This window comes from Budorcas taxicolor, chromosome 7, assembly GCF_023091745.1.
Source record: "Budorcas taxicolor isolate Tak-1 chromosome 7, Takin1.1, whole genome shotgun sequence".
Taxonomy (NCBI): Eukaryota; Metazoa; Chordata; class Mammalia; order Artiodactyla; family Bovidae; genus Budorcas; species Budorcas taxicolor.
Window position 1 is genome coordinate 18,105,119 of NC_068916.1, and position 11,422 is coordinate 18,116,540.

An 11,422-nucleotide genomic window follows, 5' to 3' on the forward strand; every position below is an offset into this window, starting at 1 on the left:
ACACAAGAAAGGTACTGATTATTTAATCACTAGATTTTATTCTGTTCTATTGTTGCTTCATTTAGTCACTCAGTTGTGTCGAACTCTTTGGCGACCCCATGGACTGTAGCCCAGTCTGTTCATGGGATTCTCCAGGCAAGAATACTGGAATGAGTTGCCATTTCCTCCTCCAAGGGGTCTTCCCCACCCAGGGATGGAACCTGAGTCTCCTGCATTGCAGGCAGATTCTTTTAACTCCAAGCTGCCAGGGAAGCCCATTCTGTTGTATGGATGTGTGTCACAGTTGACTTAATTGGTTCCTCGTTGATGGGTATTTGGATTGAAATATTCCTTTTAAAGGGCTTTCCTGGTGGCTCAGGTGGTTAACAATCCACCTGCAATGCAGGAGAACTGGGTTCCATCCCTGGGTCATGAAGATCTCTTGGGGAAGGGAATGGCAACCCACTCCAGTATTCTTGCCTAGAGAACCCTATGGACAGAGAGAGGAGCCTGTTGGGCTATAGTCTATAGGGTTGCAAAGAGTCGGACATGACTGAGCAACTAAGCGCACACACGTTCCCTTTAAGACGGATTTAAGCAGTTTTCCATTGCTTTCCTCTCACGCAACCACTTGACTGGGGAAAATACAAGAGTTGTCCCCTCCTAACTCCAGGAAGACCTCCCAGGATCTCCAAGGCCACCCAGCTTCATTCATTGTAACAGAAATGCCCATTTCGAATCACTAAGAGGGACTTCCCTGATGGTATAATGGAGAAGAACCTGCCTGCCAGTGCAGGGGACATGGGTTCAATCTCTGGTCCAATCCCTGAACCCCACCTCCTAGTTCTTCCAGAATTTCCTTTCGAAATAGAACCTGTCAGCACATTAAAAAACAAAATAACAACAAAAAAACCCCACAGCCCAGTGGGATTCATTCTAGGAAAGCAAGGACGATTCAGTACAATTTATTGTGTTACTATCTTAACTAAAGAAAAAGTCATCTGAGAATCCTTTTAAACAGAGAAATAGCAATTTAATTGACAAAATTCACACATTCCTGATTTAATTTAAAAAAAAAAAAGGAATTGATAAACATCCTAAGCCAGCATCTTATTTAATGGAAACTTTCATTCTGAGTAAAGTTGGGAATAAGATAAAACTGCCCACTCTTGGGACTTCCCTGGTGGTCTGGTGGCTAAGACTCCACCCTCCCAATGCAGGGGGGCCCAGGTTCGATCCCTGGGCAGGGAACGATATCCCACAGGTCACAACTAAGAGTTTGTATGCTGCAGCCAGGCACAGCCAAATAAATGTATAAAGTCACAATAAGGAACACCCTGGCAGTTGAGTGGTTAGGGCTCAGTGCTTTCACTGTCAGGGCCCCAGTTGCATCACTGGTCAGAGAACTAAGATCCTACAGGCTGGGCATCACAGCCAAAAAAAACAAAGGCACAATAAAGTAAAAAAATAATTGACAAACGGGGGGGAGAGGCAGCGGGGAGGAATTTTGCAACCTATATTACAAACAGCTAATATATAAAGAGTTCCCAGAATTCAAGAAGAAAAACAGACCAACAGTCCTCTAGGATGGGAAAACATGAGCAAAAGATATAGACTGTACTGAAGAAAAGAAACTGGCCCAAAACTTTAGAAAAGATGCCCAGCTTCATTCATCGTAAGAGAAATGCCCATTTAAAACCACTAAGAGGGACTTCCCTGATGGTACAGTGGATAAGAACCTGCCTGCCAATGCAGGGGACATGGGTTCAATCCCTAGTCCAAGAAGATCCCACATGTCTCAGAGCAGCTAAGCCCATGGCCACAACTATTGAGCCACAACTATTGTGCATTCCAGAGCCCCCTGAGCACAGTCTTAGCCACTGGACCAGTGGGGAAGTCTGAGGAAGACTTCTTGACACTGATATAAAATATTAGAGTATACTGTAAAGTTAAACGAAAAATGAAGCCTGGTGTATATGGAATGCTAGTTTTTATGAGGAGGGACACACACACACACACACCTATATTTGCAAAAAGAAACATCAGAAAGGACAATCCAAAACATCATGAAAATGGTTGCCTATAGGGAGGGGAGGGCATAGTTAGGGGCAGGAGTGACTCTACTTTTTTATGTGACTTTGAAATCAAGTATGCTGCATATGCAAAATTTTAATTTAAAAAAGCAATCCCTGAATGTTGAAAGCCAAGCTGAAATGAATGAACCCTGTGTCAATGTCATGCTGCAAATGCAGGGAGAAAATAATTATCACTAGGGACCCAGTGTTTTTGTGGTCCGTCCACAGGGAGAGCTATTATAAGGAAAACCAGAAAGTGTTAGTTGCTCAGTTGTGTCTGACTATTGTGACTCTAGGGACTGCATACTGGAGTGGGTTTGCATTGCCTTCTCTAGGGAATCTTCTTGACCCAGGGATTGAACCCCAGTCTCTTGCATTGGCAAGCAGATTCTTTACCATCTGAGCCACCAAGGAAGCCCAAGGAAAGCCATAGCTGCAAAGAAGTCTTAAACTTTCTATGGTAGTTTAATTCTCAGTAGTTAATATTGGTATGCTACTTATTTGGAAACTATTTTGCATCTAATTTAATAATGCAAATGAGAATATCAGTGGTTTTAGGAAGCAGACTTTTTAGGGAAAAGAGAAACGTAAAACACTGTGATGTTAAGTGTGAGCTGGAAACAACAGTATGAACTTGTGATATATATATATATATATATATATATATATTTTTTTTTTTTTTTCCTATCACAAGTATGTGTTTCCTGGCCCTGTCTGCTGGAGAGGCCTGGAAACGATGAGCACCTGTAGCAATGAGTGCCCCTGGGCCCCAGATGGAACACCACTGCCCAGGGGCCTCCAGGAGAAATGGCTGATTCCAGGGCTGGGCCAGAAATGGGAAAGGTGGAGGGTGGGAAGTCTTGCACAGAAAGAAAGCGAGAAGATGAGTGTGAACTGGAGCTGTGTCCTGGAGGACACCGTGCAGCGTGAGGGAACTCCTAGGCCCGGAATGAGACACACTGAATCACAAAAAAGAAGACCGACTACGGCCATCATCAAAAAGTCCACAGACAGTAAATGCCGGAGAGGCTGGAGAGAAAAGGGAGCCTCCTACACTGTCGTTTGCGAGTGTGAATGGGTGCAGGCTACTATGGAGAACGGTAGGTAGGTCCTCAAAAACCTAGAAACAGAGCTACCGTAAGACCCAGCAATCCCATTCCTGGGCACATATCTGGAGAAAAGCATGATTCAAAGATACATACACCCCTGTGTTCACAGCAGCCCTATTCACAATAACCAAGACATGGATATTTAGGAAGCAACCTAAATATCCATCTATAAATGAATGGACAAAGAAGATATGGTCCATATACACAATGGAATATTACTCAGTCATAAAAAATGAAAGAAATAGTGACTTCCCTAGTGGTACAGTGGCTAAGACTCTGCACACCCAATGCAGGGGACCCGGGTTAGATCCCTGGCTAGGGAACTAAAATCACACATACCATGCAGTGTGGCCAAAAAATAAAAATTGGAAAAAGAATGAAATCATGCCACTTGCAGTGACATAGAAGGACCTAGAGATAATCATATAAGTGAAGTAAGTCAAAGACAAATGTCATATGGTATCAGTCATATGTGAAACCTAGTTTTCAAAATGGCACAAACGAACATATTTACAAAACAGAAACAGACTTACAAATATTGAAAACAAACTTATGGTTTCCAAAGGGGACATGTGGGGAGGAGGGGAAGGATAAATCGGGAGCTTGGGATGAACGTATACACAGTATTGTATACAAGACAGATAAGCAACAAGGACCTACAGTACAGCAAAGGGAACTCTACTCAACATTCTGTAATAATCTATGTATGTCAGAAAAGAATCTGAAAAAGAATGAGTATATATATAAGCGAATCATGTTTCTGTATACCTGAAACCAACACAATGTTGTAAATCAATTAGACGCCAATAAATTTAAATAAAAGAAGACTTACTTTAAATACTTTAAATTCACTTATTTTACTGAGATGGTCCGGAGAAGGCACTGGCAACCCACTCCAGTACTGTTGCCTGGAGAATCCCATGGGCAGGCTGCAGTCCATGGGGTTCCCTAAGAGTCGGACACGACTGAGCGACTTCACTTTCACTTTTCACTTTCATGCATTGGAGAAGGACATGGGAACCCACTCCAGTGTTCTTGCCTGGAGAATCCCAGGGACAGGGGAGCCTGGTGGGCTGCCGTCTGTGGAGTCGCACAGAGTCAGACACTGAAATGACTTAGCAGCAGCAGCAACTAAGATGGTAAGGATGCAAGAGAACAAAACACAGGAAGACAAAATAATGAACCTCACTGTCACCACTGGGGGCAGCTAGGATACCCTCAACCCCTCAGTCTGAAAATGGGCTCTTGGAAGGGAGAAGATGAGCTTGTGTCCCACCTGTCTGGCAGGAACCAATATATTTCAAACAGTCCTCGCTGAGGAAAGACATTCCTTCTTTAAGGGAAGAATGTCAGCTAATTGATGTGGGGGAAACAAATGAAAGTTACACATTTCACATCAATTTGGAATATGATGTTACTGATTCCGATCAGCAATGAATGAATCTGTAAGAGAAGGGGCCGGCGGGGGTGTGTTACAGCAGCCCCTGATTGACCCTCTATCTTAAATTGGTGAGGGCTGTCACACCAAGTACCACAGTTGGATGACTCCAGCCACAGAAATTCCATTTCTTAGAGACTTCCCTGGTGGTCCAGTGGTTGAGAATCTGTTTGTCAAGGCAAGGGACGAGGGGTTCAATCCCTGGTCCGGGAATTCAGATCCACGTGCTGCGGAACAGTTGAGCCTGTTGACTGCCAAGACTGAGCCTGTTCTCTAGAGCCTGGGAGACTCAACTACTGAAGCCCGCATGCTTCAGTTGCTAGAGCTGGTGCTCTGCAACAAGAGAAGGCGCAGCAAGGAGAAGCCTGCGCACCACAACTAGAGAAAAACACACTCACAGTAACCAAGATCCAGAGCAGCCAAAAATATTTTTTTAAAAAAAGAAATTCCACTTCACAGTCCTGGAGACTAGAAATCTGCGACTGAGGTGCTGGCAGGATGGAGTCCTTCGGAAGCCTCTCTCCTTGGCTTGTTTTCTCCTTGTGTCCTCAGTGGCCATTCTGTGCCTGTGTAAATCTCCTCTTTTTAAAAGGACACCGGTCATATTGAGTTAGGACCGAGACAAAGCAACCAATCACAGTGGGCCAACCTTACTTCAATCCCGATTAAGACAAGACATGAAAAGAAAAAGATTTTGAAGTGTTCACAGGAATTTCCCTAATGATTGGTTATTTCACGACAGGGAGGATATTAAGGTGTAATAATGGAAGCATGATACAATTTTACAAAGGCTTTCACTTTTTAGGAAATATGTACTAAAATATTCATGGATTAAAAAGAAAAGAACAGGAACTTGCCTAGTGGTCCAGTGACTAAAACTCCACTCTCAGTGCAGGAGGCCTGGGTTGGGGAACTAGATCTCACATGCTTCAACTAAGAGTTCTGTAGCCACAACAAAAAATCCCGCCTCCTGCAAGGAAGATTGAAGATCCTACGTGCTGCCACTAAGACCCAGCGCAGCAAAACAAAAAAAAAAAATTTTTTTTTTTATTTTCAAGAATGAAGGATGTCCCCCAGCTTCCCTAGTGGCTCAGACAGTAAAGAATCTGCCTGCCAATGCAGGGCGCATGAGTTCCATCCCTGAGCAGGGAGATCTCAAATGCAGAGGAGCAATGAATCCTGGGAGCTGCAGCTACTGAAGCCCTAGAACCTGAGATCTGAAACAATAAAAGCAAGTACCGCAACAAAGAGTAGCCCCCACTGTCTGCAGCTGGAGAAAAAGCCCGCTTGCCACGACGAAGACCTAGCACTGCCATAAATGAATAAATGCATTTCAAAAAACGTTCATTGACTGACTTGAGTCCACGTGTCACTGCCTGTGCTATTATTGAAGACTTTGAATTCTATCCACTTCCCTTTTCTACCTTTTTTTTTTTTGAAAAAAAAAAGAAAGGTAATGGTAGCAGTTTGGGAAATGGAAAGCGGATGTCACTTGCCATGGAGGCAACTGTGAAAACAAATACAAGCCAGGGCTGACGGCCTGGTTCTGATGTTGGGCACGCATTGCAGGAGACGTGGCCCTTCCTCGGAGCCAGATGAAGGGTCCGACAGGACCTCTCCACCATCTCGGCAGCTTCCTGTGAGGCTATACTTAGGAAAAAGTTTGAAAACACATGTCATTTACTTAGGAAAAAGTTTGAAAACACATGTCATTATTATAAAACCTACTTCTGGAACTTCCCTGGTGGTCCAGTGGTTAAGACTCCATGCTTCCAATGGAGAGGGCATGGGTTCGATCCCTGGTTGGGGAACTAAGATTCCCACATGCCTCAAGGCCAAAAAATGAATAATAAAACATTCTTTTGTGAACTTCCCCAAATCATTGGTCTTACAGTATAGGTGATCCTTAGGGAGAAACATGAGGCTCCATAACTGGGCCTTCTGTCCCTGGGCATCTTGGGGAGACTGTTCATGGATCTCCTGTACAACCTGACCTGATGCAGATAGTCAGGGCTACTGGTGTCTGGTCTGGTCTGGCCCACTGGCCCTCAAGCCTACTGCTTCCTGGGGGCTTCCTGTGTGCTCATTCAACAGACGCTTCTTGGGGACTTCTCTGGTGGTCCAATGGTTAAGACTCTGCATTCCCACCTCCAGAGGGCACAGGTTCAATCCCTTGTGGGGGAACTAAGATCCCACATGCTACAGAATGTGGCCAAAAAAGTAAAAAAACAACAAATGCAACAACTACAACAACAAACAGTTGCTTCTTGCCATGAGCCAGGCCAAGTTCTAGACAAACAGCTAAGGACCCCTCGGTTCCCCAGAGCGTGTGTTCTCAGGATGGGGGCAGACGTGACTGCCGTCAACTCAGAAACAGACGTGACAGTTTCCCTGCATCAGCCTCACTAGCAGTGAGGAGATGCTGGTGGTATTTCTGTGCACAGACAAGGAAACAGGCTAGGAGTGTTGACCCAGAGTGGACATGTGGAGACAGCAGCTGAGTGTGACCTCAGCCCTGGTCTCAAAGGCTCCAAGGCCAGCACGTGAACCAGGCCAGCCCACTGCCACCCACAGAGTAGGGGCCAACCTCAGAGAATGTTCCCTGCTTGGGCCTCAGTTTTCCTGTCTGTAAAATAGGGATTCTGGTCTTCTAGGAATGCCGAGGCAGTGTCTAGCTCTGGCTTCCTGTGAATTTCAGCACCTTTGTCCCCCCAACAGCACACAGAAAGCAGGAAGAATAAAGGGAAGAATTCCTGGGCATCATGTTCTTGTGGAGCTTCAGCCTCAAGCCAGACTCACTGCTCCAACTCACACCAGCCAGAGTGGCCTGAAACAGGTTCAAAAGCCAGGTAGGATCAGGGCTGGAGGTCTAAGCTGGGTGGCCTTTTAACGCAGACCCTAGATGCACCCTAAGGCAGGGGTCAGATGGCTCACAGAGATCAAAATTCTCTGTAAAGAAAACCCACTCTTGGGACTTCCCTGGTGGTCCAGCGGCTAAGCCTCAGCACTCGCTATGCAGGGGATCTAGGTTCCATCCCTGGTCAGGGAACTAGATCCCACATGCCACACCTGAGAGTTCTACATGCCACAACTAAAAATCCTGAATGCCACAACCAAGGCCTGGTGCAGCCAAAATAAATAAATATGTTAAAAAAAAAAAAAAAAGAAAGCCCACTCTTGGAAATTCCCTGGTGGCCCAGTGGTTAGGACTCCAAGCTTTCACTGCTGAGGACACAGGTTCAGTCTCTGGTCAGGGAGCTAAGACCCTGTTTATTTTCATTTTCTCACTTCTTAGAGCCACACGGGTACCAGAGAAAAGCACGTGTGCTGTGCTTCTTAGCGTGAAGCTACCACATGAGCAGGATCCTAAAGGGGCCTCCGTAAAGAAGAGGGAGCTGGCGGGTGTAGGGGGGTGGCAGGGAACAGAGGGAGCACATCCCGTCCACGTGTTAAAACCGGAGCCCTGGTCCTGCCTTGGCTGCCTGAATGGTGTGACCCAGGCTAGCTCCCTGATCCCTCTGTGAAAAAGCAGGGTGCATGGAACGTTCCGGAAGATCAGAGTTCATCTGTGCAGAGTGTGGAGAACAGTGCTGGGCTGGTGAAAAGCTTCGGAGGACTTCAGGCTGCAGTTGCCATGGGGACCAGCAGGCTCCCGTGTTGCCAAGTCAGGCGTTTTTTTCAGGAGGAGCCGGGAGTTTTCATGTGGCATCTCTGGATTTTTGAAGGTTGGCCACGAATTTTAAAAAAATGTGTGAAACGGTGAATAGTCCAAACTGAACATGTCAGTGGATCACGTGGGATCCGAGGCCCTGGGGGTTTTGCAGCCTCCGTCCTGATGCTTTCAACCACCTGTGGAGACCATCCAGCTGGCGTGAGTGACTGGGCGTCTACCCTAAGCCAGGTGCTGGCTAGAGTCATTCATTAGCTCGGCCTTTGCCCTTCAAGCTCCCAGGCCTGGAGAGGGACCCACTATTTGCCTTTTACCTTCATCACAACGATCCGGACAAAACTGCTTCAGTAGAGGTGCATACAGAGGGCAGGATGGGGGGGCGGGGGGTGGGGGCCAGCCCCCTGCAACCTTTGTCTGATTCCTTCCCCATGCCTGGAACCTGAATGCGTTTCTACCGCATTCAGCAAGCCCAGCAAGTCCTAGGAAAGCCTGGAGGCCCCTAGCCTGCCACAGTTTCTCTTTTCCTGCCTGGTGTGCTGCAGTCCCTGGGGTCGCAAAGAGTGGGATATGACTTAGAGACTGATCAACAACCTCTCCGTGATGTCATTCTGTTTTCTGTTCTTCACTGCACTTTTCGCTACCAGAAATTCTGTTGTATTTTGCATGGAAGATACTGCTGGTCCCTGTCCCATGTGTCTGGTGAAGTCCAGATGACTTAGCTTGTCCTTAAGAACTATTTTGGGCACAGGAGTTTGAATAAATGGATAAGTGGGGAGCTACAGTCCATCTTTACGACCCAGAGGTGATGCTAAGCCCACCTGCCACTCAGTGGGCAAATAGTTTGTCTACCAGTTGCCAGGGACTGTATGGAAAGTGCAAGTGTTAGTCACTCAGTCGTGTCTGACTGCCATCCCATGGACTGTAGCCTGTCAGGCTCCTCTGTCCATGGAATTCTCCAGGCAAACATACTGGAGTGGGTAGCCATTCCCTTCTCCAGGGGAATCTTCCTGCCCCAGGGATTGAAACCCAGGTCTCCTGCAGGCAGATTCTTTACTGTCTGAGCCACCAGGAAAAGGATTGACTGTGTAGGAAGATGTTAAAATGACTTTGTCCTCACCCTTGAAGAGCTCACCTGGGGGTCTAGACACTTCCAACCACCTCCCTACCATCCCCTAATTAACACAAAACTCCATTTCCCTGTCATCAGCTCCTCTCGCCTGGCATCTCCATCCAAGGTGTGGATGAAGCCTGGTTTCCTACCCTCTTGGGTCACTCACAAAACACTCAAACTCCTTGGCCTGCCTCAGCTCCTGGGGGAAGCTGTCAACGAGGAAGCCCTGGCTCTCTGGGCAGGACAGCATGTGGATGCTGATCACATCAAGGATGACTCCCTGCGGAAAAGGGGCGGCTGCATTCAGTGCCTGGGGGCCCCTCACTTACGAGGTCACCTAGGCAAGTTCTGGCGAATTCGGGGGAACATTGGGTGGGTGCCCTGGATCCTGAGTCAGCTCTGATGAGCTGGGGTCTTTGGGGGCACTTTTGAGAATGGGGCTCAGATACTGTCTGCTGGAGTGGGGAGCGTCTGCCCCACGCCAGGCTTGTTGGGCTCCTTTGCTCATGACTATCATGAGGAACTGGGATGACCTCCATCTTATTGTGAGGAACTGGGGGCAGAAGGGGCCACTGACAACATGCCCAAGGTCACAAAGTGAATAAATACTAGCTAAGTTTACTGAGAGCTTCCCAGGTGGCTCAGCAGTAAAGAATCCCAGTGCCAATGTAGGAAATGTGGGTTTGATCCCTGGGTTATGAAGACCCCCTGGAGGAGGAAATGGCAACCCACTCTGGTGGGTTGCCTGGTAAATCCCAAGGACAGAGGAGCCTGAAAGGATAAAATCCTAAAGAGTCTGACACAACTTAATGACAAACAATAAACGAAGTTCACTAAGTGCGTTTTAAGGGCCAGGCACTCTGCCAAGCCCTTTAAAGGAACGAAGTCATTCACCCCACACCCCAGCCTTCTGTTGAGGGTCCAGCTCCTCTCCCATTTTACAGTTGAGGACACAGAGGCTCAGTTGACAAAGCAGCAGCCAGTGTCCCCTGCCCTCAAGAGGCCCCTCGGCTCCTACATCCTCCTGGGAAGCCCCTCCCAATGGGCCCCCTCATCCCTCTGCTGCCGTGCCTGGGAGCTCTCACTGTGGGCACCAGGATCCCCTGCAGCAGGAGGTCATGGATCTTCTGGCCCCACCGGGTGCCCCGTTGGGCCTCCTGCTGCAGCAGCTGGCCCAGCCCCATGTGGCAGAAGCCGTACTTGGTTGCCATGTATTTGCACTGTGTCCCTTTTCCGCAGCCTGGACCGCCCATCACAAAGACGATAAGGGGGACTTAAGGATGTCTGCGTGCCTGAGGAAGAGGGACAGGGGAGAGGGGCTGGTGCCTGTAGGGGTCAGTTGGTGCTGAGGGGTTGTGTCCACAGTTACAATGGGTGACGCTGGACACATGTCTGCTGGCAGATCTATTTCTGCCCTAGGGTGGTATCTGGGGGTGTGTGTCCACACCCAGTGATATATCCAGGCACGGCACCCATTAATACTGCTATAGGTCACGTGGATGAGGTGTGAACCCAAGCAGGTCAGGCCCTTTGTGTGCAGCCTCTCCTCGAAGAATCACCCCTTTTTACAGTTGAGGAAACTGAGGCTCTGAGACAGACAGGGACTTGTCCACCCCTCCAGTCTCATCCCATACCACCCTCCCCTTTCTTTACTGTTTCAGCCCAGTTGGCCTCCTTTCAGACCCTTGTACTCATCACCTCCCTGTTGCTCCTCCCCCACCCCCACCCCTGCTGGAAGTCCATACTGCAGTCCCTTCAGGTTGCAGCTCACCCTTCAGCTAATCTCTGTCTAAAGAGCCTCCCACCCCATTGTTCCCAGTCTCAAAACCCTAATTCCCCACCACCCCACAAAAAAGAATTCCATTTCCTTCAGTAATGGCCACTATCAGTAATGAGTCTGCCCGTTTACTTGTTCTTGTTTGTCTCCCCGGTCAGACTATGTAGTACAAGAGCACAGAATCGGTTTGTCTTCCTTGTCCCTGTATTTCTAGTACTTGGCATAGTTTGTGACATAATCGTAGCAAGTGAGGAATAGATAAA